The following is a 27,333-nucleotide window of genomic DNA, read 5'->3' as shown; positions in this document are numbered from 1 at the left end:
ACAAACCTGAAAGAACTTTTAATAAATAAGACTCCTTAAGAGTGTTACTAAAATAAAGTACGAGTCTGGGCAATTTTTAAAGGCCAATAATAACTTTAAAAATTCTTTATATCTGATTTGTCAGGATATTCCATGCATTTGGACAATCATACCTTTAGTTAAGTTTGTTAAAAATTCAACTAAACCGTAAGCAACTTTCAATCAGGTAAGAAAAGTCTTGTCATATCGTTTGCTTTTTTGCAATTCAAAAAATACTTTCAAAGTATATAAAGTGCAACCAGATGCTACTGGCAAGAAAACTGGATTTTTCAAATGTGACTGATTTCCAAGAACATTACCACAGATGAGGCCTACACATTGGTGAGCTTAAAGCTTTGGAAAGCCCTTATCTAATCATCTATTCAGAACTCTCCATGCTTTCCCACTTTTCAGTATTTCAAATTTTCAAATAAATATCTCAAAATATATAGCAAATCAGAAATATGATGCGTATAGGAGGACTTCTCCTTAACAGATTCAGAACACATTGTTACACAGCTAATGTCATAGAAAGTACAAATTAATGTTAATGCCGGAAGAAGAACAATATGCCATTTGCATTATAACAAGAAGTATAGTCACCAAGTGGCTGTTTTCTTCCATTTAGAGATGTTTTCCTTAGTTCCAATTACTACAAGTTTATAATCATCACGACAATCTATTACTCTGTATATTAAACTTGCAAAGTAGACATAAAATGTTTACATTCCAAACTGCAATAACTACTGTGATAAAACTTTTAAAGAAATGGGAAGTGAGCCAGGCACGGTGGCTCACGCCTATAATCTCAGCACTTTGGGAGGCCGAGGCAGGCGGATCACCTGAGGTGGGGAGTTCGAGACTAGCCTGACCAACATGGAGAAACCCCGTCTCTACTAAAAATACAAAAGTAGCTGGGCATGGTGACACATGCCTGTAATCCCAGCTACTCGGGAGGCTGAGGCATGAGAACTGCTTGAAGCCGGGAGGCGGAGGTTGCGGTGAGCCGAGATCGTGCCATTGCACTCCAGCCTGGGCAACAAGAGCAAAACTCCGTTTCAAAAAAAAAAAGGAAAGTGATGAATTTGTATCATATGTAGGGAAAGATGAAAAGTTAATTGTGATTTTTCTCTTAACTGAAACAAATTCAGAAACATTTACTAATGCTATTAATGGTATAAGTACATGGAAATAAAATTAGCAAAACTCATTTCTATTTAAACAATGCAGAGTATGAATGATTCTACATCATTACTTTCTGAACTTTTCAGATAAAAGTACTGAATTAAAATCTCAACCACAATGCTTAGAGACTCATTTGCTCAGGTCAAACACTGAGTCCCAGTCAATTTTGTAAATGGGCTATTTATTTTTTCTTTTGTTTTGAGACGGAATCTCACTCTGTCGCCCAGGCTGGAGTGCAATGGCATGATGTCGGCTCACTGCAACCTCCGCCTCCCGGGTTCAAGCAATTCTCCCTGCCTCGGCCTCCTGAGTAGCTGGGATTACAGGCGCCCGCCACCACGCCCAGCTAATTTTTGTATTTTCAGTAGGGATGAGGTTTCGACATGTTGGCCAGGCTGGTCTCGAACTCCTGACTTCAGGTGATCCACCCACCTCAGCCTCCCAAAGTGCTGGGATTACAGGCGTGAGCCACCACGCCCAGCCAGGCTGTTTATTTAATATACTTCTATGTTCATTTTAGGCTTTTCTCCTCTCTTTTCCTGTCTCATAAGGGGAGATGGGGGTCAGGGATGTAAATAAGCAGCAAGCATTTATTCAATACATATTTACTGAGCACCTACTATGTACCAAATATTATCCATATTACACACTTTACGTATGTCATCTCATATAACCCTCATAGCAACTTGAGAGGTATTTAACCCCAATTCTATGTATGAAAAAAATAAAAAGGCTCAGAGAAGGTAGCTAACTAACTTGTTCAAGGCCAACAGGACTCTAAGATCTGAAGTCAAAACCTGTCCCAACTTTTCTTCCCCAACCCCCGCAACCTTTTCTACCCAAGCTCTCCTCTCACTTAAGCATAACCAACTGAACCTGCCCTCTGAAGTTTTCATTCAGTAACAGTTGCATTTTTTCAGTAGTACTAGCTTTTGGTTATCACATAAAGCACAAATGGTTAAAACATGCCCCAGGAATGGTTTAATGTGTTTTTTTCCTCTCTGAAGTGTCTCACTTTCCTTTCAATTATAGAGGGAGCATACAAAGAAATGGCAAGACTTTAGTCCCCCTAGAAAAACTGCTAGTGGAGGAATTCTCACCTGAGGTGGGATAAAAGAGAAAGATGTTCCAGGGATATGCTGTCCAACTTGATAGCCACTAGTCACATGTGACTACTGAAAACTTGAACTGTGGCTAGCCTGAATTAAGATGTGCTAAGTGTAAAATATAGACAGGACTGAGTAAAAATTTTTTATGCTGATTACATGTTGAAATTATATTTTAAATATATTAGGTTAAATCAAATATATTGAAACTAATTTCCCGCCCGTTTCTTTAAAAATTTTTTAATGTGGCTTCTACAACATTTTAAATTACATATATGGCTCACATTTTGGGGTGGAGAGAACAGTACTATTTCAGGGCCTTCCTATGAAACTTCAAATTATACCATGCAGGTAGTTCTTGCTACTCAACCTGTACAAAAGGCATCACTGAACAGAAGGCCTAATCCTTATGATTACAACTCTTGATAGCTCACTAGATTTTCTCTTAAAAGACAAACATTTTGGGAGGAACCCATGTTATTACTCTCATCAGAAATGGCAAACAAATTCTTACAGTAATAAGTCAAACTAATGTAGTCTTCTCCCTCATTCCCCCATCTTAAAAGCCATCTTTCCAATTTTTGGTTTCATATACTTTCATGAACATATTTATCTTTACTGTTTAAGAATTATGCAAGATATTAGGATCTTCATTCTAAATATTGATTCTAAGTACAGAAGACTAGAAAAGGTATAGTTAGCATCTGATGATTTTAGGACCCAGCCAGAAGATACTACTTCGAATACATTACTGAAATCCAATGGTATTCTTAATCATTTGGCCCTCATTAAAATGAAGAACCCAAACTTTCAGGTCACTGAAATTTCTGCTTAACTGACATATTATTCTCTACAAACCAAAATCTCAGGCAAAGGCACCAGAAGTTAAAAAAAAAAAAACATCATTAACTTAAAAGAAATATTACATAGTTTTTATAAAAACTGACCTATAAGATTTTTAATATGAATATTGTCACCAGGAAACACAGCCAGACTCCAACCAGTTTAAACCAATGTAAAACATTAAATCCAAAAATTCTCAAGTACCTTGACCTTGTACCTGGGTCCTATTAAAATTGACTTAAAAGTACAATCAGCCGGGTGTGGTGGCTCACGTCTGTAATCCCAGTACTTTGGGAGGCCGAGGTGGGCGGATCACCTGAGGTCGGGAGTTCAAGACCAGCCTGACCAACATGGAGACACCCCATCTCTACTAAAAATACAAAATTAGCCAGGCGTGGCGGCACGTGCCTGTAATCCCAGCTACTCAGGAGGCTGAGGCAGGAGAATTGCTTGAACCGGGAGGCTGAGGTTGCAGTGAGCCGAGATCACGCCACTGCACTCCAGCCTGGGCAACAAGAGTGAAACTCCGTTTCAAAAAAAAAAAACAAACAAGAAAACTGGGGTCATAAGTTCTATAATCTATTTCACTCAAATGACCTAAAACTATTCCTTTTCATTGGAGGGGTGGAACTGTTTCTCATTTAAATACATTCCTTTCCAAAAGAAAAAGGAATGTCAAGGCAGCCAAATACATCCATTCTGAATTTTCTATATAATGTTCCTAAACATGTCAGAAACATTTACCATGTACATGACTTGCTTCAGCGGTGAGCACACTAAAATTGGAACAGTATACAGAACATCAGTGTGGCTTCTATTAAGAAAACAAGAAAGATCCTGACACGTTACAGATTTTGGAAAAAACTTCACAAAACTTTCCCAAATTCAATGAAATTTTTTTTTCTTTTTTAAGGAAAAGGGAAAAACAGATATCTTGAAAAGAAGCCTCAAATCTGAGAGATTGGGGTCTCTCATCCTGTCCAAACCCTGCTCTAGGGAAGGTCAGGTGGAATTCTGACAAAACCCCTTACCCCAGAATTGCATGAATGGAGTTAAGATGGCTCGTAATGTAATGAAGTGAAAAAAGCACTGGACAGAGGCAGGAATCTCAGTTTTGAGTCTAGATATGCCACAAGCAACATGTTGCCTTAAACACGGAACTTCCTTTAATCAGACTGGGTTCTTCACTCTTAAAATGAGGTAAGGTTTCCACAATTCTATGAATCTAGATTTTATCACCCTCTCTCTCTTTATTTCTATTTGCTTCTCCTTTAAAGTATACAGAGAATTCCTACGTCTACTCATATAACAGAAAGTCTGATTTTACACAAAGGCATAATTTTAGCATCTGAAGAAACTTGCAAGCCTAGAGACCCCTTACTTCTATTACTAGGGGACTTGCTTTTAATTGAACCATGGAGGCAGAAGTTGGCTACCACCACTCTGAAGATTCCCATCTCTCCTGCAAATATCGAACTAAAATTAAAAAAAACTAAATTAAATTAGTATTATTAAATTTAAAAAGTATTATTTATACTATAGTATGAGTGAAAGATTATTATAGCTACCACCTCCCACTTTCTATACCTCTGCCTTAGTGGAACGGACGCTAGGAAAGGAAACGTTTTAATAAAATCAGACAATGGATCCAGAAACTGCATCTAGGAGAGGAATTCAGGTGGTTCTTTCCCCAGGTTTTTCTGAGCCTAAAGCTATTTCTTATGCAGCAATTCATTCGCCAGGTGTAGGCAGGCCAAGTCTTGGTTCAGGAATTTTAAAATAAACAATGAAAAACATTTCTGAACTAATGTACATGAAAAGACAGCCAGGTGCGGTGGCTCACACCTGTAATCCCAGCACTTTGGGAGGCTGAGGTAGGTGGATCACTTGAGGCCAGGAGTTTAAGAGCAGCCTGGCCAACATGGCAAAACCCCGACGCTATTAAAAATACAAAAAAATTAGCCAGGCATGGTGGCACACGCCTGTAACTCCAGCTATTCAGGAGGCTGAGGCACGAGAACCCACTTGAACCCAATGCACTCCTGCCTGGGTGATGGAGTGAGACTGTCTCCAAAAAAAAAAAAAAAAGAAAAGAGGAGGAAACTTGAGTGGTTTGGGGGTGACAACTTACTTTTCACTGTATATGCTTTTGTGCCTTATTTTGTTCCATGTCTTTATATTTCTTACTCAAAATTTCAAGTATTTAAAAAATAAATGGATTTTATAAAAATTTTATTCAAATAGTAAGTTTAACTTTGAAACCAATAAAATCATTCTTGCTTTTAAAAAACTGAGCGCTTTTCACTGATTTTCATTTTACTAAGAATTACTTTCAAGTAAGTTATTTTAAACATCTAACACTTAAAAATTTTAAGCATGAAAATTTTACATTGAAATAATCTAGAAGTTAGTTCTGTCAAATTCAGTGTTTCTCCCACCCATTTATAAAATCACTATGTCCTAATATAAAGCCCTGTGTTAAATATCTTATTACAAGGAGCTACAAACAAAAATGGTCAACTGTGCATGTAACAAAGCTACTAGAGGAGCCAAATCATCTTGTTTCACCATTCAAATGTGCAAAAAGTCTTACTGGATTGGATTCTCCACTAAATTCACATAGCAAAAATAATTCTGCATGTGATTTTTTTTGGCAATAATTTATTATAGGTGCTTACGCTATGTTTACTTTTGAAGTTCCAAGATAAACCACCAATATGTTATTAAGGGGAAACCAAGATGGCACAATGACTTCCTGTAATGACAACATGCAATACTTGATATTGCAAAGCCCAATGCCTTCAATTCTTTTGTTATTCCATTGCACAAAAGTTCTGTTTACAATTTCAACTTTTATTTTAGATTCAGGGTGTACCTCTGCAGGTTTATTACACGGGTATATTGTGTGATGCTGAGGTTTGGGGTACAATTGATCCTATCACCCAGGAAGTAAGCATTGTGCTGGACAGTTTTTCAGCCCTTATCCTCTCCCTCTCTTCTGCCTCTAGTAGTCCCCAGTGTCGACTGTTCTGTCTTTATGTCCACGTGTACCCAATGTTTACCTCCCACTTTAAGTGAGAACATGTGGTATTTGGTTTTCTGTTCCTGTGTTAATTTGCTTGGGATAATGCAATGCACAAAAGTTTAAAATTAAATGCAAAAACACAGCACAGGGGAAGCACCTTCATTTGGAAACAAAAAGACTATTCTTTAGCCAAAATGATGACTATTCAACCACTTCCAAATTCATAAATGAAAACAAATTTAAAGACTGGACGATTGGGTAACACTTGAGCAGTAAAGCAGATTAAGAACTAGTCAAGTTTCTAAAATGTTTGTTTGGGAAGAAAAATATACCTTCAAGACTTGCTGAATCTACTTCATTTCTAAGTAGTACAAGTGTTCTCTTTCCTGTCATAAATCAGAGTATTGGAAATGGAGTCAAATCCCACATTTAGATTTCGACCCTCAGTGACTATATATTTCTTCAGCCTCTCCATTGTTCAGCAAGTTGCACAGATTTCTGCCTCCAAAATGTCCCATTCCTTCCTGTCTTAGTCTGTTCAGGCTGCTACAATAGAATACTATAGGCTGGGTAGCTTATAATATAGCAACAAACATTTATTTCTCTCAGTTCTGAAGCCTTGGAAGTCTAAGATCAAGACACTGGCAGACTCAGTGTCTGGTAAAGGCCAGCTTCCTTGTTCACAGATAGTTGTCATCTTGCTTGTCATCACATGGAGGAAGGAGTGAGGGAGCTCTCTGAGGTCTCTTTTATAAGGGCACTAATCCCTTATAATCACTTCCCAAAGGCCCACCTCCAAATACCATCACACACCAAATACCATTCTCTTTCAAATCTCAAAGCCATGGTCTTAGTTCATTTGCTTATCTCTAAATGCCTCCTAACCTCTTTGCCAACACACTCTCTCTCCATCGTGACCTTCTTCACACCATCAAATCTCAGAGACATTTGATTATGCCTCTTACCAAGTGAAAGAGGTGCCACAGAATAAAATCTAAATTTCTTAAAGTAGCACCCAGGGCCTGCATGATCTGGTCCTCTCAACCTCACTATTCCTACTTCCTCTCCCATATCATAACCATCCCACAGACTTACGTGGCTTTGCATATTCTAGTATTATGGCCTATAATTCACCCTCCTCCCCAACAGCTTGAAATGCTACTAGATTCTCTAAAGCCCAAGTCAAATGCCACTCTCCTCCCTGAATTGTTTCTCCCCAATGAGATATTTCCCTTCTCTGTGCCCACCTGTACTTCCTTTGAATTGTTGCTATAGTATAGCTCGCAGGTTTGTGTTGGAGTCTGTTACATAAATGTCTATCTTCACCACTAAGGTTTCTGTCTGGTTCACATATGCTTCCTTTAAAATACTGAAAACTTATGAAGCTATGACTATGCAGCCATTCAAATAATATGGACCACTGTTTTCTAGAAGTTTTCATTCTAATAAAGAAAATTACATATATATACATATATATATTTGAAATAAAATTAGGAGGTGAATTTTATGGTATGTGAATTATATCTCAAAAAAATAACTTTAGGATAAGTGGTATATGAAAGGTAATTTAGAAATATTTTAGCCAACCCAGTATCATCCTCTTTGATGGTTCTGTTTTTTTTTATGAAGGTAAATATAACTTTGGGTTGGCTAAAAAAAATTATTGGGAATTGATTATTCCATATTTTAAAATTATAGATATGGAGAAAAAAGTAGACCATCTTTATTGTTTAAGACCTAATAAACTTATTCATAAGACAGTTCCAACTCTCTGAAACCCATGGAAAGGATCATCATAGAGGCTTCTTCAGCTTCTCTAGATCATCCCCGACAAAATCAAGTGTTTAAAAAAAAAATTAGACTCACCCCTGAGTTATCAAGTATCACAAACCACCTCCTGATTTCTACCTGGACAAGAAAAGCATCTTAACCCAGCCTCTTTAAGCAAAGCAGGCTAAACCAGGTTGAGTGCAGTAATTCTTGTTTCATCCAACTTTCTACTGGGAAAACAGTTCTGTTTTAGAAATAAGGTCCACATAAGTTATTTTAGTTATTCTTCCATACATCTGAATTTGCACGCACAGATTTTTTTCCTGGTATTTTTAAAAACTTCAGACATAATTCACATACCATAAAATTTACTAATAATTGTACATTTCAGTGGTTTTCAGTATATTCGCAATGTTGCACAACCATCACCACTATCTAGTTCCAGAAATTTTTCATCATCTTTCCTTTTCAAAAGGAAACCCAGTACCCATTAAGCTGCCACTCCCCATTTCCCCCTCCCTGCAGCTCCTGACAACCACTAATCTCCCTTCTCTCTCTATAAACGTCTATTCTAGACATTTCATGTAAGTGGAACCATATAATATGTGGCCTTCTGTATCTGGCTTTTTTACTTAGCATGTTTTCAAGGTTATATTTATAATATAAAATGCATCAGTACTTCATTCCTTTTTATGACTGCATAATATCCCACTGCATGAATACCGCACTTGTTTATCCATTTATCAGTTGATAGGCATATGGGTTGTTTCCATTTTTGGGCTATTATGAATAATGTTGCTATGGTCACTAGTGTACAATTTTTTTGTGGGAACACATTTTCAATTCTCTTGGGTATATACCTATGAGAAGTGCTGGATCGTAAACCGTTACCATTTTTAACCACGTTAACTCTGAGGAACAGCCAGACTGTTCCATTTTTAAAGGGCAGTAACAACACTATTTTTATTTTCACATTTTGATTAAAATAAAATTGTTCAATCCCTAGAGAAAATGGTTTCCTTCAGGACCAAGTGTCCTTAGCAGTTAAAATAAATTCAAGGTTTTATAAGATAAATTAAATCCCTTCAAAGCATAAAGATGTATAGAAATACTTCAAACCCATATTAGAGCAAAGCTTATTCTAGTCATCAAAGGGATTAAATATGCATCCATTTAAAAAATGGAGAAGGAAAATGACAACTCACAAGTTTATATAGTCGGCCTATAATTATGCACTGATCTCTCCTCATAGCAACTTGCAAATAGATGTCTAATAGACATTTCAAATGAATGTCTCAAACTGAACTCTTATTCTCTCCCATTCTCCAAACTGCTCCTTCTTAGACTTTTGCCTAGGCCCAAAACCTTGGTGTCAAGTTTGACTCCTCTCTCTCAACATATACCCCCATATTTCAGTAAGAAAATCCTATTGATTCTATCTTTAAAATATATCCAGAATCCAATCAATTCTCACTACCTCTACTAGATACATCATCTCTCACCAAGAGTATTGCATTGACCTCCTAAGTAGTTTCCCTGCATCTACACTTGCAGGGAAACTATGTGTTTCCCACTATGGTCTAGTCTCAAAACACAGCCAAAAGAAACCCTTTAAAACATCTGTCAGACTGTGCCACACCTCTGTTTGAAGTTATCCAGTGGCTTCCCATTATCCCCACCACGTTCTGCTTCATCCATGCCAGTTATGCTTGGGCCTCGGGGCCTTTGGCTTGTTTCCTCTGCCTGCAATGTTCTTCCCTGCAGACATCCACATGCATGCTCTCTCATCATCTTCAAGGTCACCTTCTCTGTGAGGACTTTTCCTGGCTGCTCTATTTAAGTCTGCAATTACGCCCAAACACTCCCTTAGTTTCCCTTCCCTGCTCTATATTGCTCCATAACATTTATCACTAACGTAACACACACTTTATTTCTATTGACTTCCAAGAATATAAACTGCATTAGGGCAGGAGGACTTGTCTGTTTTGCTTACTGCCAAATTCCCAGCACTTAGAATGGAACCTGACACATAATAATTGCTCAATAAATATTTGTTGAATGAATAAATGAATAAAGGATGCACCGAGCTGCTCAAAAAAAAAAGGGCTAAACAGGTCACAAATATGTATGAGGAACTAATATTACTATATCTAATAAAGTTCAGATGAGAGTGGAAAGCATTTATGGGAAAAGATACCACAATGTTTCTACAGTTTGCTTTAGGAAAAGTTGCTATCCTTGCTCATTTCACGTATTTTGGAAAGAATCTGTCCTTTGCCAAAGGCTCTAGCTTCCGAAGAGCTGAAAACAAACTCTGGGAGTTGACAAGCTCCTAGGGTAATGATGTCCTTCTCTTAAGTGCCACATATACATAGAGCCAAGGACCTTCATGGTCTTCATCTTCTATTAGCCCCATTCCCAGAATCTTCACACAGTACAATCATAGGTTTCTTGGCCACTCTCCAAGTAAACCTACAAACTGGTGAATTCAGCTTCAGAAGCATAATCACAGCACCTTCAAGCACAGATGAATCTTAAAAAAATGCTTTATCCCAATGGCTCACATATTTTATATAAAAGAAAACTAGCCAGGCGCAGTGGCTCATGCCTGTAATCCCAGCACTTTGGGAGGCCGAGGTGGGCGGATCACGAGGTCAGGAGATGGAGACCATCCTGGCTAACATGGTGAAACCCCGTCTCCACTAAAAATACAAAAAATTAGCCGGGCGTGGTGGCGGGTGCCTGTAGTCCCAGCTACTCAGGAGGCTGAGGCAGGAGAATGGCGTGAACCCAGGAGGTGGAGGTTGCAGTGAGCCGAGATGGCGCCACTGCACTCCAGCCTGGGCAACAGAGCAAGACTCCGTCTCAAAAAAAAAAAAAAAAAAGCAAACAGAAAGTTACTTGCTCAAAATGTCTTGAATAGAGTTACAGTAAGAATTTTTCAAACAGTAAGGGATAAACATGACAAGTCTGAGTGAGAGAACTGAGACACTTTGGAACAAATCTTCTAAAATCTGAAAACGGACAATGTTATTTTACAAAAATTTTAAGTGAAATGGTCATATCTCGTATCAACTCCAACCATCCATCATCCACATATTAGATTTAAAAGTTATATAACAGACATTGACAGAATATGCTCTAGCATTAGGCAAACAAAGTAAATGATGGACAAATACAGATTTTTAAAATCGTACATCTCTTCCCCAAAATGAGGCTTTCCTTGTCCAGCGCTGGGAATGATGAGGATTCCTAAAGTCTTTCTATTAATACTAACTTTCCTAAGCATTACTGCCTTCAAAACAGATGTATAAGGATATTCCTATAAAAGCAGTAATTTTCATATGGAGTTAAGAGGGAGCACTGTTAAAAGTCTACATGTGACCACCACCGCCACTCCATCCCCTCCCTTCACTCCTGCCATATTCTAATATATTTCCTAGGGAGGCCAGTCCTTGGCACTGCTACAAGTAAGTCTTTGCTGTAGCTGTTAAATGCCTTATAGTGGCAAGATATTGTGAACCACTATTATAAACTATCTCCCATCATGCTATAGAAAAAGAATCATTTTCACGGACAGTAATTTCTGGCCAAAATCCTTTCCATCTTCTCCACTTAATGAAATCTTAACTCCTCCTTCAAGGTCCACCCTTGTTCTTCTTTCCCGTGAGGGCTTTTCTGACCACTCCACCTCTTTTTTTTTTTTTTTTTTTTGAGACAAAGTCTCACTTGTCACCCAGGCTAGAGTGCAATGGCGTGATCTCAGCTCACTGCAACCTCCGCCTCCCAGGTTCAAGCGATTCCCCTACCTCAGCCTCCCAAGTAGCTGGGATTACAGGCGCCTGCCACCACACCTGGCTAATTTTTGTATTTTTAGTAGAGACGGGGTTTCATCATGTTGACCATGCTGGTCTCGAACCCCTGACCTCTGGCAATCCACCCACCTCAGCCTCCCAAAGTGTTGGGATTACAGGCGTTGAGCCACTGCACCCAGCCCACTCCAACTCTTTTCTTGACCAGTTGACCTGTGGCATTTGTTTTCTGTATCTGTCATCTGGCATTCATCACACACACTGGCAAGTAACATATTTTGCATTGTTGTCTTAGTTATTGCTGACCATTCCTATGTTTGATTGGGAAAGTCTGAGTCTCAAGGAGTGATGTATCTCATAGCTTATGGGGATTTTCTGGAAGACACATATTAAAGTATAATTCCTTACAGATAAAGGAGAAGGGCCAGAAGCCCTAAGGGTGACTGGGTTAAGAATACACAGCAAAACCATCATTTAACTGCAATTTTAGAAGCTTTTGGTTATAACAAAACAATGATTCCCCAACCTTTTTAAACAAGATACCTTTCATGCTCAAAATGTGTTAACAAACAAGACCATTACTCATAATAGTAGTCAGGTATTAAATATCTCTTAATTTAAAAAATACATGGATTCAATGAAGTTTTAGTACATACACGTAAGGTATGGTACTTATTTAGTATACAGAATGTACTTGGTATGCACAAAAAGTTGGTTTCCCCTAGGACCTCAGGATGGCACATGGTTTAATTTTATTGTACTGTGGACATGGATTATTATTGCCATATTGAAAAGTACTACCACATAAAAATATTTAGAAGGAAGCAAACTAAATATATATATATTATATATATAAAAAACAAATCCCCACTCCCCTACAAAAAATAAACCCAGCCAAAAACTCTTCAGTAACTCTTCCCATGAAGGGTATATTTTAAGCACATGCCCCAGGGTGAAACAATTCACTTCATGTTTCAGTAAACTTTTCTTGTGGTTTTAAATATAGCAGAAGGAACAAAAGTTAACATAGACGAAATCAAATAGAAAACATTTGGAAGTTCATCTCATGTATACGTCCTGATTCTAGTGAATTCTCAATCCTATTTACCCATGTTACCACTTCCTTAAAAACAACAGAAACCAAGAACCCCAGCATCAGTATTTTCCAGCCAAGGCAGAAATATCATTCTAATCTTGGTTCAACTCTTCTGTGCAGTCACCAACAAAAATAAACATAAATAAATCAGCAGTATATAGCATAGTGCTTAAGGGTATTAGCCCTGACCTCAAATCTTGGCTCTGCCCTTTGTTAACGGTATGATCTTGGGCAAGTTACTTCACTAAACTTTGGATAATTTATGTGAAGTGCTTAAAATGATCCTTGGCAGGTTTTAAAGGCTAATAAAAATGGTTACTAATTAAGTAATTACATATAATATATATAAATATATAACAATCAAGTGTATTTTTATAGCAACAATTTCAAAGCTTCCTTTCAATTCATATTTTCAAAGTTCCTTCTTGTCTGGCTTTGACAAGCCTATTCCAGATACCTTAAACCTCCACTGACCTGTAACTAGTTCTGCTACCTCCAGTTCTACCCACGGATGCTACCACAGTAAGTTTTTGGAAAATAGGGAAAGAAAAAACAAACAAAAACCAGGAAACCACTACCATACACCAAAACAACAACAAAATCTACTTTGAAACAGTGAATTCACTCAAGTAGGAATCATTGCCTTACAAAATGAGACAAAAAGGGCAGGAGAAAAAAACAATCGAAGTATTCAAGTATTCTTAAAACCCTTACCTCCAGTTAGGCAAATGATTTGTTTGCTGATTCTAAGCCCAAGCAGATTTTAACATCATTATTGTCTGCAGGAGCCACCAATAACCAACCAGACCTGCTACTGAAAGACTGCTCTCATTAAAATAATTTTCTTTACCACTTAATTTAATTTCACCACTACTCGGCTGTTTTTAATATAAGGCTCAACAACTTCTTCAGGTTTCTCTTTTCCCATGCATTCCAACAAGTACTGAATTAGTTCTTCATCATGTGTTTAGGCCTCCTGCTGGGAAGCATAATTAAAATTAAGCAGGCAACAATTCCACTTGGTACTAAGATCCTGTCAAATCCTCCAAATGAAGCTGGGCCTGGTTTCTCCAGGAACTGGCTGAGTTCTGTAAGGAAAACAGGAGCTGCTCAACTTGATGCTGGCCATTCAGTAGATGGCACTCTTCCCTTTGAGCCCAAATTAAACAGCCCCAAGAAGTATGTTCTGTTACATTCAGGTGTGACACAAAGCAGGGGTTCTCTCTTCAAAGCACTTAACTGATAGTCACAATCCCTCCTGAAATGCTGACTGGTCAAGGCAGACACTCTAAAAGAGCAAAGGGACGTTTAGATTATAAGACATCAAACAATATAAAATCATCTAACTTAAGTGATTACCAATTAATCAGCTTCTCAGAGGTTATTACTATCTCAAGCAAATACACTGTTCTTATTCAGGCATAAAATGTTCCTTCCCTATTACATTCTGCTATAACAGTGACAGCCTTTCTGTGGCTAGTGACCAGACACACCCTTGTCTATCGCATGTTTTACTAAGGTATTTAGCTATGGCAAAGTGCTTAGAGAAATACGATTTTATCATTATCAACATTCACTATGACAGATGAAGTAAAAATGTATTACTTTCAGCATTTTTAACTGAAAATAAATTTGATGTCCACTTAAAAAAAAAAATCAAACATTCTGCCAGGCCCAGTGGCTCACGCCTGTAATCCCAGAACTTTGGGAGGCCGAGGCGGGCGGATCATGAGGTCAGGAGATGGAGACCATCCTGGCTAACATGGTAAAACCCTGTCTCCACTAAAATATAAAAAATTAGCCAAGCATGGTGGCGGGTGCTTGTAGTTCCAGCTGCTTGGGAGGCTGAGGCAGGAGAATGGCATGAACCCAGGAGGAGGAGCTTGTAGTGAGCCGAGATCAGGCCACTGCACTCCAGCCTGGGCGACAGAGCGAGACTCCATCTCAAAAAAAAAAAAAAAAAAAAATCAAACATTCTAATATGAAAATTAGTGCAGCTCTAGTTTTTCAAAAAACAAGTATTTTTAAAGCAATGAATTTCTAATTCATTGATAACGTGTACTTTACTCTAATAAATAATAGCTCCCAATTATTAAATGTTGAGTAAGGTTTGTCACACTTCTGTTTTGAAAATCTTTATTCGAAATTTAACAAGCAGACAGTTGTGGAGAAAGAAAAAAATTCCTTTTAGTGCAATCTCCAATTTAAAGCAAAAATTTTAAGCAATCAGATAGAATTCACCTTAAAAATTCTACCTTCCCATCCTGGCCAACATGGGGAAACCCCATCTCTACTAAAAATACAAAAAATTAGCCAGGCGTGGTGGCCCATGCCTGTAAACCCAGCTACTCGGGAAGCTGAGGCAGCAGAATCACTTGAACCAGGGAGTCGGAGGTTGCACTGAGCCGAGATCACGCCACTGCACTCCAGCCTGGCAACAGTGCGAGACTCCATCTCAAAAAAAAAATTCTACCTTCCCTTAGGAAAGTGAACTCAACTCTGACAATAAAAACTGTAAAAGAAGGCTGGACGCGGTGGCTCACACCTGTAATCCCAGCACTTTGGGAGGCTGAGGCGGGTGGATCACCTGAGGTCGGGAGTTCGAGACCAGCCTGACCGACATGGAGAAACCCCATCTCTACTAAAAATACAAAATTAGCCGGGTGTGGTGGCATATGCCTGTAATCCCAGATACTCAGGAAGGCTGAGGCAGGAGAATCGCTTGAGCCCAGGAGGTAGATGTTGCGGTGAGCTGAGAATTGCACCACTGGACTCCAGCCTGGGCAACAAGAGTAAAAAACTCTGTCTCAAAAAAAAAATAAAAATAAAAGAACTGTAAAAGAAAGGCAAGGTAAGAGGTACACTGTTTTCACCTTTAAAAAGTTGGCTGTGGAAATAAGGAATACGAACAATGCATCAACTTCATTGCAAATCCCTTTCTACCTCCCATTTGTGCAGCTCAGGCAATGAAGCATTCCACTCGTCCAAGGCACTTATGCCCAATCACAACTCCATTTGAGCTCTGACCATTGCCATTTTCCAACCACTTCCTTAGATATTAAAAGGCTGACCTTTTAGAATTTTTTTGTCATGTATTAAGACAAATGAGAACAGAAGTCACGATGCAGCTAACAGTTGCTCACTCTAACTTCCTAGGGCGTAAAAGTGGAGTGTTCTTAGAAGTCCCTGGGGAGGCCTTGACTTCCAAATTTACTTCCTTAGATATACCAAGTAAGCCTAACTATCTTCTTCAGGAGGATGAGTAAACCCATCTTTCTGCTCTAGCATTTAGTCATTCTAGCAAATCAAAAGATGATAGGATGAGAATATTGAATGGAAAAGGAAAACAGAAATGCTGTCCTTGCTCAGGATGAGCTGAGCCATTGTGGAAGAACTGCACAGAAGCACTGCTAATGGTAACAAAGACATACACCGAGTTCCCATGACACTAAAAACTCAGCACTTCTCCAACCTGATTGCTTTTACATTGTTTGAGTTCCACCTCCTGTAGTAGGTAACCAACAAACCACCACAGAGGCAGAGTTAAACAGGCTGAGTCACTCACATCAGCACTCTCCTCTTCCATTCCATCTGAAAAGGTGAGCACTTCCTTTGGTGAGGGAGGGGAAAGTAAGAAATCACAAGAATAAATTTAAAGAGGTATGGAAGCTTAAAAAAATAATTTCGTGTATATTACTTGGAGTTAGGTTATCCTGCTTAATCCACTGCTTGCCTTAACGTATCTGTGATCACTGTTATTTTATTGTTTCACTAATATAGTATACTTCTTGAGACACTGGTTTTAAAGACATTATGTTACTGTCCTTAAATTTCTCAGAAGTGTTTTTACCCCCTAGCTGGTTGAGGGAAATGTTTATCCTATGGAAATTGCATACGCCCACTGCAGAAAAAAATGAGTTTCATAACCCTAGATTAAAACCTTAGCCTTGGCCGAGTGCAGTGGCTCACGCCTGTAACCCCAGCACTTTGGGTAGCCGAGCGGGGAGGAACACTTGAGGTCAGGAGTTCAAGACCAGCCTGGCCAACGTGGCAAAACCCCATCTCTACTGAAAATACAAAAATGAGCCAGTAATGGTGGCAGGCGCCTGTAATCCCAGCTATTCAGGAGGCTGAGGCAGAAGAATCGCTTGAACCCAGAAGGCAGAGGTTGCAGTGTGCCGAGGTCACACCACTGCCCTCCTGCCTGGATGACACAGAGAGACTCTGTCTCAAAACAAAACAAAACAAAAACCTAAAAATCCAAAAAAACCATAGCCTTGTTTGAAGAGGTAGTCATCTTAAATGCCAGTTAATGTACCGCATACAAACCAATCTCCTCAGGCCCATTTTCACTGAAAGAAAAAAAAAAAGTAAACATAACATATGGTGCTGATGCAGATCAGTCTGACTTCAAGTAAAGGCTCAATTTAGATCTAACCTTACCTTAAAGATATAAACCAGGCCTGTGGCTCATGCCTGTAGTCCCAGCTACCTGGGAGGCTGAGGTGGGAGGATGGCTTGAGCCCAGGAGTTCGAGACCAGCCTGGGCAACATAGTGAGAGCTGTCTCAAAAATACAAAAAAAGAAAAAAAAAAAAGATATAAACATATGCCAAGGCCTATACATCTTGTACAATAACGGTTCAGCTTTTAGCGGAGTTAAAACTAAGCGATATTATCTTCAAGAAACAAACTTACAAGAACAGTAAGCCTTTTAAAATCAAAGATAGGTTTCATCCATTTTACACCTTTTGGTGATCATGCTACTACTATTTGGATTATGCTAGACAACTCTGAAAGCCACATTCATTCTTTAAGGTTTCTAGGATACTCTAAATTTATTCCTTCAATGCAGTTAAGTAATGTCCTAGAAGCCTGAAAGGAATTGTTAATGCAGCTTTTCAAACATACTCAACCAAAAACAGTTTAAGGAAACAAGGGGCTCTGATTCTCATTATCTGTGCTACCATCTAAGACTTTAAGTTAAACAGTACTTTCTTAACATTTAACATGTTTTCAACTGTGCAATTCAATTTGGAACTTTGAGACTGGTCCAGATATTCAGCAACATTAAAATACACATGAAATAAATAAAAGATCCACAAACCTTTTTTCTCCAACACTTTTTTTCCCACATAAAGGTATTACTCTATGCATACTGTTGGTACTCAATAAATATTACATTAATATACCAGGTGAATAATTTTTAACTTTACCTAAAAGGAAGAGAATCCCTCAAGTAGCATGGTTTGACATACATATACATACACACACACATCCATAATTAGCTACTGCAAGAATAAAAAATAATTATATTCATCTAAGGGATAACAGACTTTTTCTTTCAAGCAACAGCCAATGAAAGACTTCTAACCTGTATGTTTTAGAGGATTCTTGATATATACAACCCATTACAGTAAAAAATTACAGTAAAAATTTGAGACTGTCTTGGCATTTGGCCAAGAGAATTGAATCTCTGGCAGAACCTGAAAGACCTCATAACAATCTCACCTATAAATACTCTGGCATGGACCCGGAGTTCAAACCATAGAGTATTAACAAAGAAGACACGAAGTATTAAGGCACTTATTTTGAATCTCAATGACATGACAGTCTATGACTATCCAATTAATTTTAAATTGGGTTTAAATAACTTCAAATAGGTCTATGTATAAAAGGAAGAATAGCACTCGATTAGATATTTAAAGTTTTTTTAAAAATTCAAACTCTACATATTTAATATTTTCAAAGGAATCTGAAAAGCACTAATTATAAGAAAAACAGTGTTTAGTGTGAGAAACAGATTAGTAACCTGTGTCTTCAATAAAGCTTGCACTTTCTCAATTCAATGCATGTTTGTTTTTAGACATTTTTTCCTAACATTACATTGCACTAAGTTGTCAAAGGACATTTCATCTATCTACAATAATTCTAAACATTACTTAAAACAGCTCCTAATTTAGTTTATAATTTGTTTGACATATCAACCACAATGGTGAAGCAGCAACACACAGTTCCTTGAGGAATGTGAATGACAAAGTATAAGCCACAAGTTACATCTTCGCATTTAGGGTTCATTTTAGGAAGCAACTCAGGTGGTATTTAGAACAAACTTAAGTTAAAATTTATCTCAGGTTGATATGATGTTGGTAATCAGAAAGGTGATAAGGTTTACTGATTTACTGCAGAACTGGAATCTCCAATGGGAATTAGTGCCCTCTGGGCCACCTGGGGCCCTACATATCTGGTAAGCTTCCAAAAAAAAAAAAAAAGACTTTAGTATCTTTAGTAATTAGAAAGATAGCACACTCTAGCACAAACTCTAGCACCCTAAACATATGTTGTGTATCAAAAGAGAATACTCTTTCAACGTCAAAAGGTGACTGTATTTAATGCGGATTAACTACCACTCCTTAGATTTAAGCATAACTTGGTGGTATTAATACCAGAGGATGTGGTTAAACAAGACATGTGCACCTGATAGTCGTGGGAATACTATGAAGACCTCTCACTGGTTTGCAGTAATTACCATGAGCTCAATAGCAACAAGGGGCAGTGGTTACATGGGCTCACTCTTGGGCCAGACTCTGGCTTCAGAACCAACCTGTGTCACCTTCGGAAGATACTTAACCTCTCCATGCCTCTGTTTAGTCACTGGGTTGTTGGAAGGACTAAGTAAATTAAATCATATAAAACTCTTAGTGCCTGGCACAGAGGTTAGGCAAATAAATATTGGCTATTACAAATATTTGCTGAGTCTTCACATGCTGGGTAGCATGACCTAACAGCCTTCAAAAAGATATGTCACTTTACATACTGATAAACACAAAAAGCACTGAATACAAACCCCATTCTAAGCACTTTACATATAACAACTCGGTTAAGCTAAAGTTCTAATGTGACTGTTCCCCAACACGCTACACGGTTTGTTCAGAGCCAGGTTTCTATGCTTTTATGTGATTTCTTCCCTCAAACACTTCTTATACTCTGATGACATGCATACATGCCACCCAGTACTGCTAACCAACTGCTTTGAAATGGGAGAGATTAACCAGCTAACCACCTGTAGGCTTACATGTGACAAAAGCACTCAGACATGATAGGCCTACTTCAGGAAGCCTCAAAACCTCAGCAGTTGGGCACCACCCTGTATCTAGGTTTTAGGATTGTGTGTAGGAGTTGGGCTGTTGCTGATGTTATGTTCTCTTTGTCTCAAAAGACATTCTGGTTTTACAAAGGCCAGATCTACACTTTAAACATAATTGGGCAGAATTCACATTCATCCCAGCATAATATTGAAAAAAGGGGTGAGACGGCAAAGTGTGTAATTTTCTCCCTTTCAGTCAATGCTTGAAACTTACATTACGAAAATACAATCCTTCTATCATGCAAAATATTTCCCAAGTGTCATATGATCAACTATGTCAAATGTTCACCAAACATTTCCTGATATCATATATGTAAAATGTAGCAATACATTGAATATCTCATAACCAACTATCTCAAGAACTCCTTCAAATTATGTTTAACATTCAAAATAGATACACCCGTTTCTTCTTTAAAAACTATTACCAACATGCCAGCACTTCTGGGCACCTTAAGTGTTATCACAGACTGAACTCTTCAGAAAGATGAAGAGTTAAATGTAGCGGCCTTTATTTTATCCTGGTCCTCCTTCCATAAAGTTAATCTGCTCCATTTAAGCAAAGGAAAATAAGTTATAATGCAAGTACAATATAATGTAGACTTCGATATAAAAACTTTCTACAAATGCTCCATTTATAATGTTCCAGTTATTTATAGGGTTAAGTAACTTAACCCTATAAATGGGTTGGTCCCATAACTTAATTACACAAATATTTTTAACAGTCAAGTATTTAACTTGAAAACGACAAATTGCACTGTACTCTTATTTTTTTCAATCTTTAAAAACACTCTCACTAGGAGCCTTCTAAAGCCAAAATTAGGAACGTACACTGCACTATGTAGTCAGAAGCCATTCCAAGAAAAGCAACCATTTAATACTGCTAAATCTAAAATGCTACATAATTTAACGTAAACGTGCACGCACGTGTATGTAGCTTAGTCCCATACCCCAGAATCTTATCAATTCCTTCCCCAAACTTGCATATAATCCTCCCTCAAAGCCTCTTGGTTAAGTTAAATTCCTTAACACTCTACCAGGTTAATTGCAACAGCACATGTGCCAAGGAAATTAGTGGTTTCCTTGCGCTCCCATTTTCAACAGGCACCTACTTGCAATTAAATCTCTGCAACAAAAAAGTTCACCTGAGGCCGTTCTTGCCATTTTAAAAGAGGCCCAGATTATGCTACCTGTCTGTGGTCTTGCCTAAGCTATAATAACATACCTCCAAAGAGGCTGGACGTGCCCCAAACACCAGCACACCAGACCTGCTGCCAACTTCGCTTGTCACCCCTAGCAGGGAGCTCAACCTAACATGTATACGTTTGTAGGGGCGGTGTGTTTGTGTGTGTCTGTGTTGGGGGGTGGGGAAGCGGATTATAGGAGAAAGGTGACTGAACACTTTCAACTTGTAACAAAATTTTTTTTTTTTAAATGAGGAGAAAAACAACTAAAACCAACATTCGCTCTTTTTCCTCCACCTTTTCTAAGCGCAGGAACCTCCCACTCCCCTGGAGCGCACCTTCAGGGCTTAAGGTCCCCGGGGTCACCTAAGCTTCAGCCAGTAACTGATTTTAGTACTCCCCGCCTTCCTAGGGAAAAGCAGCAGACGCGCGAAGCGTCGGGCCCACCCCGCTGCGCCGCAGGCCGTGCACCGCCACCCCCGGACCCTCCCCCGCAGGTACGCTCCCCTCTGGCCTGGCCGTGGTCCCCACTCCCGCCCCGGAAAAGGGTTCACCTGAGGCCGCAGGGACAGCCAATGAGAAGTCCCCTCGGCCCCGCCAGCCGCCGCTCCCTACCCCCGAGCGACCCCCGGTAGCGTCCCCAGTGCCAGCCCCCGCGCGGGTGCCCGCGTCCCGGCCCGGAGGAGAGGCGGGACGACGGCGCGTCCTCTCCCCGCAAGATTACCTCGCAGCGCGTAGCCGGCTTTGTGTTTCCCCTCCCTCCTTCTCCGCAGCCGCCCGGGCTGCAGCAGCCGCCAGATCCGCCGCTGCGGCCGCCTCTTAAGCGCCGCAGAGCCCCAGAGGGTAGGGCGGGAGAAGGGGAGGGGGCTTGAGGAGGGAGGGACCTGTACGCCGAGCCCTGTACAGCAGGAAGCGGCGACACCTGGGATGCCGACGCCTCTGGCGCTTGCTCTGTTTTAAAAAATCTAATTTAAATCCCTCTTCTTTCCCTCCCGCCCCTCACACAGGCGACCGTTACGGGCTGGCGACTCGCGCTCTGGCGGGACTAGGCGAGCGCCCCTCGAGCGTCCCTTGGTCCCGCCCCCTAACGCCCCGCCCCTAGGTCCCCAAGCTCCCCCCCTGGTCACGCCCCCAAGGTCCGCCCCTCGCAGCCCCCTACGCCTCTGGCCCCGCCTCTTGGGCTCCGAAGCCTCCCGGCCCCGCCTCCTCAAGACCTCGCCTCTGGCAGCCCCGAGCTCTCTCTGGCCCCGCCCCGAGCGCCCCTCGGGAGTCCTGGTCCCGCCCCCGCAGCCCCCTCCGCGCCCTCAAGCGCTAAGTCCGTGAAGCCGCGGCGGTGGGGGCCTGCAGGCCCGGCAGCCGGGAGGGCCTGGTTCGGGGCGGCTGCCTGGCGCCTTTTCAACGTCCTCCTCTGGCTGTGCAGCTCGAATCCGCGGCGTCCCCGGAGGGCCAGAGGGGGAAACGACCCCGATAGAAACCCGACCGCGAAGGGGAGGAGGGGCGCCTCGGAAATGTCTCCCGCCCTAAATGAGCGAGCCCCCTACTCCTACTCCCGAGGCTGAGCCGCTGCTTTGAGTCAGCCTCGGCCGCCCACGCTGGCTGCTGGGGCTGTAGGGGGAGGCCACTGCAAAGGTTCAACCTCCGCACGCCCCCCGTGGGGCCTGGACTTTGCTCTCAGCACAGCTGCCTTCGCGGGCGCCTAGTCCCCACAACCCCTGCTTCACCTCCACATAGGGGGAGGACAGGGGCTCTCGCTTCTGCTTCATTTGGACCCCTCGAGAGTCTTCACTCCCGCTTTGGCTCCCGGCCTCTGAACCTTATGAGAGCTCACTTCTTTGAGGCGAAAAGTCGAGGCATCTCCAAGAACCTTCAAAATGAATGCGGGGCCGGGCAAACTTTGCAACACGCAATTGCAGGGCTGTGGATCCATCCACAGGTGACACCGGGCCTCCCACCCCCCTCGCCCAGACATGTTTCTCATCCCAGCCTATTCTCGAAATAGACCTCCCAGCGGTGCACACTTTTCTCTGCCACCCACGACTTCCACGTCCCTCCTGCACCAGTACACTTGCAAGCACACCCCTCCGAGCGCCATTCTAATGATTCATGGTCCCTTGGGCCAACCCCACCCTAACACACAACAAACTTCGTTCCCCACCCTTATCCCCCTTCGTTTCCAAGGCACTGGCGACAATCCACTTCATTTCCTTTCCTCATCTGCAGACTCGTCCCCCTCAAATACCTCACGCCATCCGCCTCATCTTCATCCCCTCCCTCCTCCCTAAAAATGTACTAATTAAAATGTAGTTTCCCCTTCCCACATATGAAGTGTGGAAAATGAATCTTGTCTTGGCACAAACTGTGATGCATTTATCGTTTTCTCTGTCCACTGGACTAAGGCTGTAGAAATTTTAGTCTACCACCATCTCCCATTTGCTCAAAAAATCCAACCATGCCTTATTATTTTTAAATACTCTTAACGAATCGTGGGGAAGGCTGCCTAGTTTGGGGAAGAAAATTGTTTAGAAAATGCTCAGCCTGACATTTTATTTGGCATTTAAAAATATCTGCAGTATTTGAGAGAGATATTGGGAGTGGCTGGATATTTTCTTGCATTTAAAAAGCAAAAAAATGAAAAGCTTTGCATGCATCAAGGTTAGCCTTTTTATGAATAGCAAAAAAAGTATCCTAAGGGCACCTATCAGAATATAGTCCTCACTATATTTTGCTAGTCGCAAATCTGGACACCCCCACCACCACCAAAGGAAGACAAATTAACATAATCCATTTTAAGCATGTCTGATGAACAGCCTTTTCCATGATCATTCCTTTTCTCACAGTTTCTGGACAAAATAGCTAGATAGATCTCCTTACCCACCGAAGATCCAAAGCTTCCTTCTAACAAGGGTAGTAGACGTACGTGTCTGTGTCTTCTGTTCTCTAGGTGTGGATTCTGCAATGCTGCACAGAAACCTACTGCAGCCTCAGACCAACAGCAGCAGCAGCAGCAGCGGCGGCGGCAGCAGCAGCAGCAGCATTAGCAGCAGCAGCTTCTCTCAATGCTGAGTAGTAAAGTGTTTGACTTAGTAAACTCTACAATTACCATTAGGCGCTTGCTTATAAGAGAGGAGGCGGAATCTTTCTTAAAGGAATGGGTTTTGTTTTTCCTCTCTAGTGTTGCTTCATAAGAGGCAGAGAGGGTGGAATCAGGGAGTTTTGTGGAGTGAGTAAGTGAGTACAGCTGTGGGAGGTCAAGGTTAAAATTAACTGGGTGGTTGAGGAATGGAGGCAATGATTTTAGTGTAAGTCAATGAAATGCTAGAAGCACCAGTTTTAAAGAGCCCTGCTGATTTCAAACATTGGGGTAATGGCAAAATAAAGTTGTATGCCTTGAAACTGATTAGTAATTTGTGCTAATATTTAATTTAATTTAATATTTGTGCTAATATTTAACATCGTACTAAAATAATAACTATATAAAGGAAAGCTATTTAGTATTTAATATAAGAATAAAAAGAAAAATGAATTAAAACTCGTTTATGTGACTAGAAGCAATGGATTCAAGTCCTACCTATAAGCATACTTGGAACTTCAGTGAATACCAGTATTAGAAAATATATTGTTGACAGGTTTCAATGTGTGCTCATGTGATATAAAAAATCACAATATTGCCGGGCGTGGTGGCTCATGCCTGTAATCCCAGCACTTTGGGAGGCTGGGGCGGGTAGATCACAAGGTCAGGAGTTCAAGACCAGCCTGGCCAAGATGGTGAAATCCCGTCTCTACTAAAAATACAAAAATTAGCCGGGCGTGGTGGCAGGCGCCTGTAATCCCAGCTACTTAGGAGGCTGAGGCAGAGAATTGCTTGAACCCGGGAGGCAGAGCTTGCAGTGAGCCAAGATCGCGCCACTGCACTCCAGCCTGGGTGACAGAGCAAGACTCCGTCTCAAAAAAAAAAAAAAAAATTACAGTATTATATATAGAAAAAACAAAATATATCTAAAATAATTTTTGGATAATAGCACACTATTATGCTATTTCAGTGGCAATTCAAAGGTCAGCAAAATTAAGAAACACAAGTGGATTGACTGACTCTAAGTGCATATGAATCTGCTATTTACACTATTAAAATGTGTCGTATCCACCTGACAATCTGCATTATAACCTTACATTTTATCTTTATATTACTTGGTTTAAGCACTTACCAGTTATGTTTTTTTCTCTATAAGTAAATGAAGAGGTGTGATCTCAAAATATGAATAGAAAAAAATACAGGAAATATTCTGCCGTTAATTTTCTTTGCACAGCTTTTGTTAATGATGTACCTGTGTGATCTTGAACAAGTAAATAACCTTATTTGGTTCTTAGTTCCCTATTTTGTAAAGTGAGGAAGTTGGATTGAAATTTCCCAGGGTCTGGCCGGGCATGGTGGCTCACGCCTGTAATCCCAGCACTTTGGGAGGCTGAGGCGGGCAGGTCATGAGGTCAAGAGATCAAGACCATCCTGGCCAACATGGTGAAACCCTATCTCTACTAAAAATACAAAAATTAGTCGACTCACTGCAATCTCTGCCTGCCAGGTTCAAGCGATTCTCCTGCCTCAGCCTGGGACTACAGGCGCATGCCACCACACCCAGCTAATTTTATGTATTTTTAGTAGAGACAGGGTTTCACAGTGTTAGCCAGGATGGTCTCGATCTCCTGACCTTGTGATCCGCCTGTCTCAGCCTCCCAAAGTGCTGGGATTACAGGCGTAAACCACCGCACCCGGCCTCAATTTTTTTTTTTTAATGCCTCCTACAGGGAGAGAATTAAAAGAAATTAGTTGCCCAGTTTCCTTCATCTGTTTTTGTTTTCCTTGCTTCTCTGCAAGGAGGGCTTTTTATTTCATCTACCAGGTAGTACTGAACAATGAATAAAATGGTGATTATTTGTATAATTCAAAGCATTCCCCCACATCCCCTCCCCGCAAATTGAATGCATTTCTTTACCTCTTCCCAAAGTGCTCAGCACAGTCTCTTATATAAAGGCACTTAATAGATACTTTAAAAAATGAATACATGATTTAATGAATGAATTGCTCCCAACATATCCAGAAACTGACTACAAAGTGTTTTTGTTTGTTTTTAATTTGCATTGTCCAAAACAACTGACTCCATTCTCTACCTCCCTTTCCTAACACAGTCATGATCTAAAAGAAACAATCTCTTTTCTGTAGAGCTCTTTAGACGTCCCTGGTTTGTATTCTCCAATTAAATTGTAGGCACAAATCTCAACAGGAACTCTGGGTAGATCAAGCAGTAGCAGAGGCACTTTCTGCCAAGAAAACACAGGCTTCAGTTTCAGAATTCTGGTGTTCCAGTCCTAGATGTAACACCAACTGCTTATATGACCTTAAACACGTTTCTCGACATGCTTGTGCCTCAGTATAGCTATCTTTTAAGTGGTGGTGGCGGTGGATTATTATACGTGCTGTACCTATTTCATAGGGTTGTAGTGAAGTTCAAATGAGATAATAAATGTAAAAATGCTTTGAACTTTTCAAAGCACTATGTAAATATAAGGTATTATTACAGGCAAATGTATTTAAAATCAATTATCTAGTTCAAGGGACTTTACCCTAAACAACCTGTTTTACTACTTGTTGTTTCAGAAAGCAAACAGGTTTATCTTTCTCTCTTCCTCTTTTTCCATGCACAGACACACACACACACACACACACCCTTACTGTTCCCAATTTAACAACTTCTCAGCTTTGAGGATTTTCCCTTGGGTTGGGAAATATGCATATGCCATTTGAATATGAAGAGCCAAGAATTTATAGAATCCTCTCCCTATCCCAGCCCCCCAAAATTTACCTTTTTAAAGCTCTCAGACAGAAAAGTAAACTTAATGAAGCACAACAGCCTTTTCAAACTACGTAATGTTATGTATTTAATCAGTGGAGTTAGATGAGCCATTCATTTGAAACTTGGCCGTGCTGCGTACATTTTGATCATCCTTTTATGCCAAGCCAGTCTGGAAAGTACTTGGGGAACAAGGCAGGGAGGACTAACACGGAATTCATGCTAATGAGTTCTCCATTCCCCAAGGAGATGTAATCAGGGCAATACTCAAGGATTCGTCAACATATTTTATTAGTACTATGTGACCT

At 40.4% G+C, this 27,333-nt stretch overlaps 1 protein-coding gene and 1 long non-coding RNA gene across 24 annotated transcripts in view; one reads left to right on the top strand and one right to left on the bottom strand.

Annotated features, from left to right (window-relative positions):
• ADD3 (adducin 3) overlaps positions 1-27,333 on the bottom strand; it is a 170,960-nt gene that overhangs the window by 104,349 nt on the left and 39,278 nt on the right. For 2 of the 23 annotated variants that reach the window (XM_019034898.3, XM_019034895.3), the window contains exon 1: positions 21,907-22,290. The exons of 5 other annotated variants lie outside the window; for them this stretch is intronic. The gene's annotated coding sequence lies outside the window, so the exon portion shown is untranslated. Of the gene's footprint in view, positions 1-17,298; positions 17,417-21,906; positions 22,348-24,053; positions 24,464-27,333 lie in introns of those variants that run through there. 16 more of the 23 variants (XM_055352104.2, XM_019034907.4, XM_063710482.1 and 13 more) reach the window with 16 other exon arrangements.
• Positions 21,891-24,579, top strand: LOC129524874 (uncharacterized). Its single transcript, XR_008668819.2, has 3 exons — positions 21,891-22,025; positions 22,190-23,115; positions 24,124-24,579. It is a non-coding gene; the product is annotated as an uncharacterized lncRNA (long non-coding RNA).

Source organism: Gorilla gorilla, chromosome 8 (genome assembly GCF_029281585.2).
Source record: "Gorilla gorilla gorilla isolate KB3781 chromosome 8, NHGRI_mGorGor1-v2.1_pri, whole genome shotgun sequence".
In the NCBI taxonomy this organism is placed as follows: domain Eukaryota; kingdom Metazoa; phylum Chordata; class Mammalia; order Primates; family Hominidae; genus Gorilla; species Gorilla gorilla.
This window is presented reverse-complemented; position numbering and strand designations above follow the sequence as displayed.